The sequence below is a fragment of the Festucalex cinctus genome, chromosome 3 (assembly GCF_051991245.1).
Source record: "Festucalex cinctus isolate MCC-2025b chromosome 3, RoL_Fcin_1.0, whole genome shotgun sequence".
NCBI lineage: Eukaryota > Metazoa > Chordata > Actinopteri > Syngnathiformes > Syngnathidae > Festucalex > Festucalex cinctus.
The window spans coordinates 4662365-4674861 of record NC_135413.1 but is presented as its reverse complement, the minus strand read 5'-3'; the positions used below and the strand labels follow the sequence as shown (position 1 = coordinate 4674861).

Genomic DNA, 12497 nt, shown 5'->3' with positions numbered 1-12497 from the left:
CATAAGCACACTGAAGCACAATTCAGAGCGTCCAGTTAACCTGCCATGCATGTCTTTGGAATGTGGGAGGAGACGGAGTAACAGGAGAAGACCCACACAGGCACGGGGAGAACATGCAAATTAAACCCAGGAAGGTCGAAGCCTGGACTCGATCTCGCGTCCTCAGCACTGGGGGGCAGACGTGCTAACCAGTCATCCACCGTGCCGCCAAACATCTGACAATTACTTGAACTTTCCTTTCTCTGCATTTGGACTCAAATCACTTCCATCGCTCATGCCTGTACCGATGAGGCTGAAGAGGCTGTAGGATGGGTGAGTGGGGTCTCCAGCGATCCCGGTGGCTCTGCGGGTGATGCAAATGTGGTAAACATCCAGAAGGGAGGGGAGAGAGGTGCCGATGATCTTCTCTGCTGCTCTCACGGTACGCTGCAGGGTCTTGCGGCAGGAGACAGTGCAGGTGCCGAACCACGCGGTGATGCAGCTGGTCAGGATGCTCTTGATGGTGCCTTTGTAGAAGGTGGTCGTGATGGGGTTTGGGGCTCTCGCCTGCACTAGGGTTCAGAAGAAAGAAAAGTAAACACAGCAAGCAGGCCTGGGTGCAGAATACATGGTAGAAAGTTTGCAAGGAAGAAACCTCATTGTGCTGAGACGAACCTTGACATACTGACAAAAGTGTCACTCAGTAACTCTTGTTTAGGCCATGCACAATTCTGTATGACCAAATAAAAGCCTATATGATAAAATAAGAGTGTGACAATACAATACATCCCCCAGGTAAATTTGCGATCCTCTCATGGGGCCTGGAGCTTATTTTGGGTGAAATTAAATGCTTTTTTCAATCTTTTCTTACATGATTTTGTTGCTTTTTTGGCCCAATTCCAAATTTTGCTTCCATGGTTGCATATAGAGAAGGTTTGACCAACTTGGTTTCAGAGCTACTACACTGTGATTAGTCAACTGCTGGTCACATGACATATATTACACTCCTGTTGCGATTGCATAATGTATTGCAATATGCGTTTCCAGAGTCCTGCCCTTTGAGACCCACAAAGGAGGAAATTGTAAGAAGTGAAAGTAAAACGAAAGGGCTGGAAGACCAGTAACGCGTGTTAGGCATTTGGTTGGCATTTACTGCACCACACTGTGGTTAAAGGTGATATTGCATGGGTTCAAAAATTAAGAAATTTATATTGTACAATCTGTAGATGCCAGAGAACCCATTGGTGAAAGAAATTAGCTCTTACATATAATAATTACAGAGATATGAATTTTTAAAAGTCATGAAGATTATGGCGAACCCAAATTATTAACTCTTTGACCGCCATAAACGTTTAAAAACGTTCAGTATAATCCTAGGATTGGCCGCCATAGACGTTAATTGACGTCTACTATGTTTTTTTATGGAAACGGGTGGAGGAAAGCCTTGGGCAGCTGTGCTCCAAGTATCAAGCCGATCGGGTTACTATAATGGGTATTCCTGGCCACTAGATGGCTGTGATGAGTCTTTTGGACAAGATCGGGTATGAGACAACAGTAGAAGAAGAGAGGCTGAGCTAGAATGTTGAGGGGGAGAGAATGGCTAACTTGGCTAAGGGAGTCAAAAAAGGCTACAGATGGCAAGCAGCTCACGCTTGATCCTTATTTTCAAAGCTCAAAAGCATCGACCAGTGCTCAAGAGCACAGTGATGACGGGGTTAAGTCATAGTTGAAGCGGTGACGCGGCCGTTTCGACCACGTCCTAAGGACCCACCGGCTAGCGATGCTAACGTCCTAAGGCCCCACCGGCTAGCGATGCTAACACCGGAGAAAAGTGGTGCACAACCGAGCACGTCTGCACAGATGACGTTTCATCGGACGATGACGACTACTATGGGTCCGATGCAAGACAGTCTTCCAAAGAACGTGAAGGTAAGCGCTAACATGCTAAGAGGTTGCTAGTAAGATTACTTTCCTAACTTTCTCGGGCGATCTAGCAGTGTGTGTAAATGTGCTGATATACACTAAAACATCTATTACCTATACAAACGTGAATGTATATTTTATAGATCGTGCTCACAGCAACGTCCGACCGCTGGTTCTACGACAAAGAAAGGTAAAAAAAAAAAAAAAAAAAAAGTTTTCAATACACCGCAACAATAAAAGGAAAGTCTTTCGATAGTATTGTAATTGTATATGTTTCTTTCAGCTCCTACCCAAAGTGACCCTTCTCACATTGAGCAGAACAAAGGTAAAAAGAAAAAAAAAAAAAGATTCTCCACAGCACTAATAAAATATTTGATGGTAAACGTCTTCTATAATTTACAGAATGTGCATCAACCAATACATCCAAGAAAAAAAGGTAAACATGCACACACACACACATTGTATCACAGTGCTCTAAAATAATATATGATATTGAAATGTATATTTGCAGATCCCAAAGTCTGGCTGGCATGAAGTTGATGAATTCGGCTGGCAGCCAACCATCTTCCCCTTTGCTGCAAAACCAGGACCAAGGGATGCTGCAGCAGAGCTGAATTCCCACCTGCCAGCTGACATCCTGGAGCTCTTCATCACGGATTAACTTCTCCAGCACATCGTTTATCATACCAACCTCTACGCAAATCAGTCCATGCAGAAGCAGACTGACAAAAACTGTTGCGCACGTGTAAATAGTTTGCAAAGAGTTTTCCAAATTGTTTGTTCGGATTGCTACTGTTGCATGTAAATAAACTGTTATTTTGCAATCAAAAAACATTTTTTATTGTTGGGGTAGTGTTTTATAGAAGTTTAGGTGTTTGTAGAATCACTCATGCAAAAAAAAAGTGCCAAATTCACTAGAGTGCATGAAATAACATCGTTTCACAAAAAGCTTGATTTCTCCGTATTTTGGAAGAAAATAGAGGATTTGGGTGAAACGAAGCTGTTTTCTATTTATTACTGAAGATCCGAATAAGGTAGAAACAAAATTTTTTTTAGATGAAAGATGAGACTTCAATCTTTCATTTGGTAGTATCCGCGTTTCCATAGTCCTAACACAACATTTTCTGTGGAGCTTGAAAGATCGGTAAAATTCTGTAAATCAGCTGGCAGTATGGGGTTACCTTTTCCGAAAATGGCTGGCAGTCAAAGAGTTAAGTGGTCTTCCTGTCATCAGCATCAACAGAGAACCGGACGTTGACGTCACGCGTTGCAAAATGGGTGTTAACAGCCATTATGGCATCATAGAAAACGCATCTGCCACTTTGAGTAAACGGCAAACGGCACACTTTAACAATGATTGACAGCTGTTGTGGACCAGCTGCCACAACGAGAAGAAGCAAAAAAGGTTCGAGCATTCTCCAGGCTACCAAAAGAGGAACCAATGCGTAGCCAATGGATCACAGCAGCCATAAAAACAAAAAAAAAATTATGCCGTGAGGCAAAGCAAGGCCAGGACCCAGGATGCAGAGTGAGAGACAAAGTCCACAGTTTATTGTTCACAAAAGTATCAACAGAAAATCACCTTGCTCAGGGAAAAAGTTCTAGAAAACAAAGTAGCAACAAAAAACACCTTGTTCAGGGATGAGAAAACACTAAAGCGCAAAGTAGCAACATAAAACACTAGGGACCAACGTAGCAACAGAAAGAGCCGTCTTAATAGACCGGTAGAAAGAGAAACAAAAAACCACTACAAGCCGGAGAACAGGAACTAGACTACACAAGGGTGTGGCAGGAGGAGACAAGCAAACGTAGCAGGTATGGCAAGGGAATCTTCCGGCACAGAACCAAAGGAGGGGCTGGTTAAATAAGTTGTTGGCTCATCAGGCTGATGAGCCCCAGGTGTGGGAGCAGGCCTCTGCCTGCGAGGTTGGCGCCGCCTCCTGCCACACTCCGGAACTGCAGTGAGAGACAACAGAACCATGACAAAAAAAAAAGGTCAACAACAAGACAACAACAAGAGGATTTGAGATCCTCCTCATTGCTTGTACAGCAATGACTTCATGTTAGGTGAGCCACTTACTGAATCAGTTAGTATTAAATGAAGGCAAAAGACATGATTGGACACTTTTTACATGATGGCTGAATCAGCAGATGCTAACTAGCCTCAGTCAAAATGTGGGGGAAATAATCTGTTTTGTTCATTTGTGCTGCTACGGGTCAATAGATATTACACAGTTGAATTTAATAACTGACCATAAAGACTATTTACAGCATAAATGACAGCGGCCGAATTAAAAGATGCTAAGTTGCTCATGTACCAAAATAACACTGTCAGGACTTGTGTGAAACTTCAATGGCATTTTGAGCACACATGAAAGGGAAATATAAATCGAGTTGTACAAACTTGTAAAGCCTTTGTATGATCAGATTTGTAAGCACTCATCTCCAGTGTAAGAGAGGGAGTAATTTCACATAGCACCCTCGCCGAGTTGGGAAAAAAAGCACTCCTGACACTTCATCGGCAATGGCATTATCATCCAACCTGTCCACCTCGCACATATATATATATATCATGTCCTTCTCATTAAAGCCAGTGTCAGTGCTCTTGGGTGGAAAGTTGATGGCTAAATGATAGGTTTATCCCTTCTCGTCATTATACTGTATTAACATGGCACAGTGACTTTTCTGCCACGGGGGCGTGTTCAGAGAAATAGTCACGTGACGTCCGGATTGCAACTGTCATATGATGAAGTGATAGCTGATTTTGAAGCCCCGAAATGCCGATGTGTGCCTCTGTAGGGACTCTAACAACTGGTGCTTGCACTTTAAAATGTGTATATAAAGTTCCTTATTTGTTTATTTCCAGATGTTTATTTGTTCATAGCAGTGGCATTTTTTTTATTTTAAATTATTTAGTTTTATTTATTTGAGTATTTGGTGTCATTGTTAATGTTTACTGCGATTGGCTTTCAACCAGTTCAGGGTGTACCCCGCCTACTGCCCAGAGCCAGCTGAGATAGGCGCCAGCACCCCCCCCCCACAACCCTTGTGAGGAATAAGCGGTCAAGAAAATGGATGGATGGATGGATGGATGGATGGATGGATGGATGTTAATGTTTATAAAGACTTACTTATCATTTATTTTTTATTTTTGTGAAAGTTTTTGAAACATTAATATTGACAAGTTATTTTGTAAAATAAAGCAAAATTGACAAATGGGATGTGGTAGGTGTGGGTGGGGGTGCCCACAAAGCACATATACTGAGGGCACCAAAATGGCTAGCACCGGCCCTGTATTTAACATTACTTAAAATGTGAATTTCATGTACATTTCTTATTTGTATTTATATAATGTGTTGTTTACATTAGAATTCATTTACAAATGTTAAAAGAAAACATGTTTCAATTGGCATGAAGTTTTGGTGGGTTGGCATTCCAGACAAATACATTTCCATCATGTGTTTATATTTTATAGTTGTTTTTTTTGGGCCTCTGCCACACCCATTCAACACCCACCATTAACCCTGACGGCTCACACGTACCAGAAATGCAGGAGGTTTGGAGGTTTATCAGCGTTTCTTTTTTTTTTTTTTTTTTTTTTTTTTTGTAATTCAGAGGATTTCAATGTACTTTTTTTTTTTTTTTTCCCCCAATGCATTTCAAAGTAGGTAATTTCTACCTGGATTTTCACCTATTAAACCTTTTAATTATGACTATAGTAAGTCAAAATAAAATTAAAAATAAATGATTATTCTTTTTCAGTAAGGCAAAGGTGCATACATCCAAGCGAATACAGAAGGAACAAAAGTTTTTAAAATAAAAATATTCATAAACAAGCAATGTCAGTATCACAAATCTTTTTCCAATTTGAACGTAAACAGAGTATGTCATGTGTTCAATCCTATAGCATTAACCACGGATTTATTAATTAACCATACACATATTACATAAACGAATCCCACTGATTTTGTTGTTTTGGTCGAGTGGTTAGCATGTCTGCTTCCCAGTTCTGAGGTCTCCGGTTCGAGTCCAGGCTCTTCCTGGGTGGAGTTTGCATGTTCTCCCCGTGCCCGCGTGGGTCTTCTCCGGGTACTCCGGTCTCCTCCCACATTCCAAAGACATGCATGGCAGGTTAATTGGGTGCTCCGAATTGTCCCTAGGTGTGCTTGTGAGTGTGGATGGTTGTTCGTCTCTCTGTGCCCTGCGATTGGTTGGCAACCAGTCCAGGGTGTCCCCCGCCTACTGCCCAGAGCCAGCTGAGATAGGCGCCAGCACCCCCCGCGACCCTTGTGAGGAATAAGCGGTCAAGAAAATGGATGGATGGATGAAAAAAGTTCAGATGACAATCAATGTTTTGACCACCAGAGGGGTTTGTGTGCAGATGAATCCTCACGAGCTGAACCTTTGTGTGTGTGTGTGTGTGTGAACCAGTTCGATGAATGGAAAGCGTCAAACGTTTTGAATGCTTCTTCTGGTCTGGCCATCACTATCAGGGCCGGCCCAGGCTACAGGCGAGCTAGGCGATCGCCTAGGGCGCCATCTTGTGGAGGGGGCGCCAAATTGCAGAAAGGAAAAAATAAAATAAAATTTAAAAAACACAAACACAAAAAGCCCTCCCCCCCTCTCGTGTTTTCTAGCATAAAATGTTATATAGCAAATATATTTTATTGAGTTCCTTTTTTTTTTAATTACTTCTATTTCAAATAAATGACTGTGAGTTCACGACCTGCTGTCCTGGCGCCCTGAACCTGACCCGCTGCTGCCGCTTACAATGAATGAAAGGTAGGGGGAGGGGTCGTATATCATCTCAGAGTGTAGTGGCAGCACTTTAGAAAGATAGATAGATGGTTGGCACACTTGTGTTGTTTATACATTGACATCGGCAACAATGAAAAGGTCCAAGCCTTCAAGTGCTGCATTAAGAAAGCGGCGAAAGGAGGAGGAGGAAAAACGGGCCCAGGGTAGAGGTATGTATGTCAGTCAATCATCATTGTTTATAAAATAAACACGGAAATAGCGTTAGCTTCTTAGCTTGCTTGTAACTTGTTTACTGCACCATTACATCCATGCTAGTAGCTACTTTGCACACAAGAGTGGGGCAACGCTTGCTGAGTTTAAACTAAAACAGCCAGTAAGTCCAGATACCTGCAAATGGATTTGCACAAGTCATTGTTTCACATAACCACATTAATTTATTGAAAATAAGAATTATGTGCTGGTTTAATGTAAACATCGATATAGTAAATGCATTTTTTTTTTTAACTAGATGCGCTGAGAAAATATTTGCAGCCACAACAAGCACCTGCAGAAGCTGTGGTAAACAATCCTTCAGTGTCATCTTCACCAAAGGCTACTGAATGTAAGTGCATGGATGGTGCATTTAATACAAACAGCCATAATTTCTGACATTGTATTCTATCATAATGCAAATGGATTTGTTTTCCCTGCTTTAACACCAAAATAATTTGAAGTGATGTATTTTGTTTAATGTACAGCTGAAGCAACAGCCAGTCAAGCACCAATCAGCAGTACTTTGAGTGACACAAAGCTCGATCTTCTAGATCCAGGTGACTATTTCAGTTATATCAGCTATTGCTGCATCATGTACAGTGCTCAGCATATATGAGTATACCACCTTTGAAAAATGTAAAGATTTTGTTCAATATCTCCCCGCGACCCTTGTGAGGAATAAGCGGTCAAGAAAATGGATGGATGGATGTTCAATATCTCAATAAACAGAAGAACAATTTCCAAAATATTGACAAAATGTTTTCTGTAGAATACGCACTTGACTCACAACATGAAAGTAAGGTTGTAATAGGATGCATAGATTACAAAATCTTCAATTTAATCAAATTAACTAATGCAAAAAAAAAAAAAGCAACCCACAACAAAAACGACTACATCTAGTATTTTCTATGAGCTCCATGACTGTTATGGGTAGCAACATGTCTGCTAGGCCTGGAATTAACAAGCCTTTTTCTCGGGGTCTACTTATTTGTGCAATATGTACTCTCATAAATTAAAAAAAACAAAACAAAAAAAAACTCTTAGCAGAGATGCAGTCATTTCTTACCTGGCCAAAATCCAATATGTCAAGCATGGAACTTGTAGTTTTTCTAGAGGAGAAAAAACTTCGAGAAATCTATCCCAACATGTGGGTAGCACTCAGAGTGGCCGCTACCATACCAGTGACTGTAGCATCAGCTGAGAGATGCTTTTCCAAGCTTAAACTAATAAAAAACTATTTAAGGTCTACCATGTCACAAGAACGGCTAACTAGAGTGGCACTTATCAGCATCAATAAAGAAGTATCCAGGCAGCTATCTTTTGACGCACCAATTGATGCCTTTGCTGCAAGGAGGTCCCGGCGTGCACTATTTTAAGTATTTGCCGTTATGTTCCTAAGTTATTTAGTGAAGTTTTTTTGCACACTATTCACATTATCTGTGAATCACCTTATTGCCAAAGTTTTACGATATATCAAAGTTTATATATTGATACATTTACTATTTTTTGTATCTTACACAATTATTAATGTACATAGTGAAAACATTTTGAGGTTTTAAATACTGTCATTTTGCAAAAATTGCAATAAAAAGTTGCATTGCATTGTACTTCTGTTATTTTTCTTATTTTTATTTGTTTGTGGAATTTGGTATTTATTGTGTGGTGTGCTATTAAATATAATATATCTATAATTTTTTTTTCGTGTGTGTTTTTTTTTATTTATGGGATTGGGGGGGGCTACCATGTACATTTTCGCCTAGGGTACCAAATCATGTAGGGCCGGCCCTGATCACTATTGCTTTCAGCCGATTGTACAAATTTTTTGAGTGTGCGTGCCAAAATGACACTTTCTTAGTTTATTTTAAGTTATATTTATTACATTATTATAACGTGACGTAGGCCTACTGCTGTCTGTGTAATAATTGTTTCTCGTTTGTTTCCTTTTTGTGGCTCTTTTTTTGTGAGCAACGATGTAATCGTTTAATTAAAAAATACTATCTTTACGCTTGGTCGTAATTAATGGACCTCTGAGCAAAGCTACAGAAGTCCCGCCTAGTCTCAATCCTATTGGCCCAAATTATTGCCAGAAACGCAATAGAATTCGTGGATTGGACAGAAAGACATTCAGTCACAGAAACAACGAATGTCATTGGTTCGTTCTGCTCGTGTTTTTATTTTGGAAGGGGGGTTTTCGACTAGCTTTAGTCTCAGACAGTCGATTCAACAAGGTCTGATGTGAGCTAGACAGGTACGGAGGTTTCGCCTTTTTCACCGATGCTCAGTCCTCGGGTGTTTTAACATTATCATTTGGAATTGTGAGTACAGTAATCAATTAATCTTGTCTATTATGCTTCACTAGACTTTTAGAAACTGAACCCAGAACAAATTCGTTCAGTTTCCATCGTTTAATGTCCCTTCGATAAATTAGCCTGCAATTCGTCGTATATAATTTGGCGGCACTTAATGAATTTAGCACACATTGAATACTGTAGTCCATCATTCTTGGCTGATAAGGGCCGGCTGTGTTAAGTTATTAGCATCTTCCATCTGAATTACAAAGCTTGCGACAATGAGCCACTTAACACGCTAAACCTTTCATCTGAAAATGATTAGCCTCATAAGCATGGCCTCATGTAAGTCATTGGTATGCGTTAGCGCTAGAAAATGTAGAAAAAAGAAGGATTTAAATGCTACTTGCACAATATGGGATCAAATGAGTCGGTCATAATAGCTTATGTGCTAACTCTGTTTTGGTATGTTTGGATCATCATCACAATATGGCGAAGCAGTGTTGGTCTTAGTTTTTAATGTTATTGTTGTTGCCTCTTAAAAAAATAACTAGGATATTGTGCCATTTATGTATTTTGTAGTCCCTATTATAAACCAGCTTGTTTGAACGAGTCAGCACATCTCCGTTTTGCTTTTATATTTAGATTTGGATGTATGCAATATACATATGTACCGCTAGTAGTTTGCAATATTACACTCATACACACATAACATATACTACACACTGTACAGTTTTTCTTTTGCTTAAAAAAATAAAAAATAAAAAAAAATAAAAGTCTTACTGTACTTGAATAACCACGTGTTGATCTAAGTCTGACATTATTGATAAATACATTAAATAAAAGCACCTTTGAATGACTGGCCATTTGAGCAGAGCTTTCCCTTGGAGGCAAGCTCTTTTATTTACTGTGAAGGAATATTTGTGGTAACATGAGGCAAGTAGCCACAATACTATCCTCTTGTTGTGTTTACATCTAAAGAAAGGAGATTGTTTATCCTGGAGACCACATGTTTAAGTGAGAATGTAAAAAGATTTGGTATGAGAGATTCTCTCCAATGCACTTTGACTGAGAGTCAGTGTGATGAGAGGCAGTTCAAATTATATAGGTATGAATGAATTCTTGTATTTATCTTGCTGTGTTACAGAACATGGTTCACGTTAAGGCCACACACAGTCAGTCCCAAACTCTGACCAAATTTTGAGTTACCGGGTAAATTAGCTGTTTTTGTTAGACTTCACACGATCAGGATATTTAGGGCGGACCACAATATGGGTGTCTATTGAATTTATTGACTGCATATACTTGCCTACTGTTTTACGGCATAGGAACATTTTCCAAACATTTTTGCTGATGTTTATATATATATATATATATATCGAAAAAATATCGATATTGCGATATTGGCCCTTGCAATATGCATATCGCAAAGGCATGCAATAAGTTTTATATGGAATTTTATGCTTTTTATATGAATTTGACCAGTCATATGCTAACTAAAATGTGCATTGCCATTCAATAGTTGAAAATTATCAAGACATAAAACAATTAATTAACTAAGATTACATCAAGGTTGCTTATTTTGCCACATGAAAAATGTTTTTCTTTCATTAGGTAAAATGTAATTTCTTTAGGTACATGTTAAATATTGCAATAATATCGATATCGCTATGTTCAGCAAGTATATCGCATATCGCATGTTTTTCCAATATCGTGCAACCCTAATATATATATATATATATATATATATATATATATATATATATATACACACACACACAGTGGTACCTCTTCTTACGAAATGAATTGGTTCTGGAAGAAAGTTCTTAAGTAGAAAATTTTGTAAGTAGAGACGCATTTTCCATGTAAATGCCCTAATCTGTTCCAAGCCTCCCAAAATTCAGACATAAATGTTTTATAAAGCATAAAAATGCATCAAAACATGTAACAAATACATGTTACAATTAGATTATTGCACAATAAATGAGAGTTGTGCATAATGTAAAAAAACAAAGAATAAAGTAAAGAATAAAAATGATGGTCATTTACCTTTTTAACTGCTGTCCTCATCGTTTTTTGCCCTCTTTGATTCATGTTCCTCTTTCTCAGAAGTGTTTTTTTTTTTTTTTTTGCCTGGTGTTTTGTAAAGAACTGATCCATGGATGTTTGCTTTTTTTTTTTTTTTTTTTTTTTTTTTTTTTTTTTTTTTTTTTTAAACAAAAAAAAAAACAATCCTTCGGAAATGTCCAAGGCAAACATCATCTTAGTGAGCAAACGCCCGACTGGTGAACACTTTTTCTGGGCGATTCTTTTCAACAAATTCTGAAACTTCATGGAAACTTCCGGTATGGCGAGGCACCTTTTTTTTGGGAAAAAAAAAAGGCCCGTCTCGTCGCAATTAAAAACTTACTGTGCCTTCAGCAATCACCAATTGTTTGAATTTTTGCACAAATTCGTTGGCCGTTAGTTCATACATTTACGAAAAACTATCGAACACCTCATGGGCCGCGGGATGAATGATGAGGACGCTGTATAGACACCGATCTAGTATACGCTCATAGATACCTATGGTAGAGGTTCCTCTTAGCCAATGGGATGCCAGAAACATGCACAAACACCGATCTAGTATACGCTCATACCTATGGTAGAAGGTTCCTCTTAGCCAATGGAATGCCAGAACGATGCACAAACACCGATCTAGTATTTACGCTCATAGGTACCTATGGTAGGAAATAGCCATAGCCGAAAGTATGTTGCGTTCGGTTATGTATTTTTACCTTTCGTCTCTAGAAATTTCTTTCGTAACAAGAGGCAATATTTTCCCGTTGAGGCGTTTCGTAACTCGGAAATTTCGTATGAAGAGGCGTTCATAAGTAGAGGTTCCACTGTATATGTATATGTATATAAAATAATCATAGTGAATTTAATTAATTAATGACACTTATATTTAATTATTTAATGGTGTATTTATTTGTTTAATGTTGGCACTTTTGGTCCTCCATACTTGTGATTTGTATATGAACATTTATTCATTAATTAACGAGCAGAGCTTGATCTTTAGTATTAATGTAGCTGCTTCAAAAAATGCAATACATAAAATTAGAAAACAACTGTAGGAAGTAGGAGTGTGAATTGCCTAGTACCTGACGATTCGATCCGTATCACGATTCATAGGTCACGATTCGATTCGATACCGATTAATCCCGATATGAATTTACAAGTCGATTGTTGCGATTTTTTTTTACTCAAATTTAGAAAATACCATTCAGTAAACTTGTACAATGTATACTGTAAGAT

The 12497-nt window shown here is 38.9% G+C and overlaps 1 protein-coding gene and 2 long non-coding RNA genes across 5 annotated transcripts in view; 2 read left to right on the top strand and 1 right to left on the bottom strand.

The window, feature by feature from the left end:
* Positions 1 to 3670, bottom strand: part of LOC144016649 (uncharacterized) — a 4931-nt gene extending 1261 nt beyond the window's left edge. The window contains exons 1-2 of the long non-coding RNA XR_013282952.1: positions 3084 to 3670; positions 1 to 551 (exon numbers count right to left, since the gene is read on the bottom strand). The exon at positions 1 to 551 is cut by the window's left edge and continues 1261 nt beyond it. This is a non-coding gene — a long non-coding RNA (uncharacterized LOC144016649). The remainder of the gene's footprint in view (positions 552 to 3083) is intronic.
* Positions 1567 to 2857, top strand: LOC144016648 (uncharacterized). Its single transcript, XR_013282951.1, has 5 exons — positions 1567 to 1908; positions 2046 to 2092; positions 2186 to 2227; positions 2305 to 2338; positions 2414 to 2857. It is a non-coding gene; the product is annotated as an uncharacterized LOC144016648 (long non-coding RNA).
* A 5410-nt stretch (positions 3671 to 9080) lies between the features above and the next one.
* enc2 (ectodermal-neural cortex 2) overlaps positions 9081 to 12497 on the top strand; it is a 31237-nt gene continuing 27820 nt past the window's right edge. For 2 of the 3 annotated variants that reach the window (XM_077515499.1, XM_077515497.1), the window contains exon 1: positions 9102 to 9227. The gene's annotated coding sequence lies outside the window, so the exon portion shown is untranslated. Of the gene's footprint in view, positions 9228 to 12497 lie in introns of all 3 variants that reach the window. The other variant, XM_077515498.1, reaches the window with a different exon arrangement.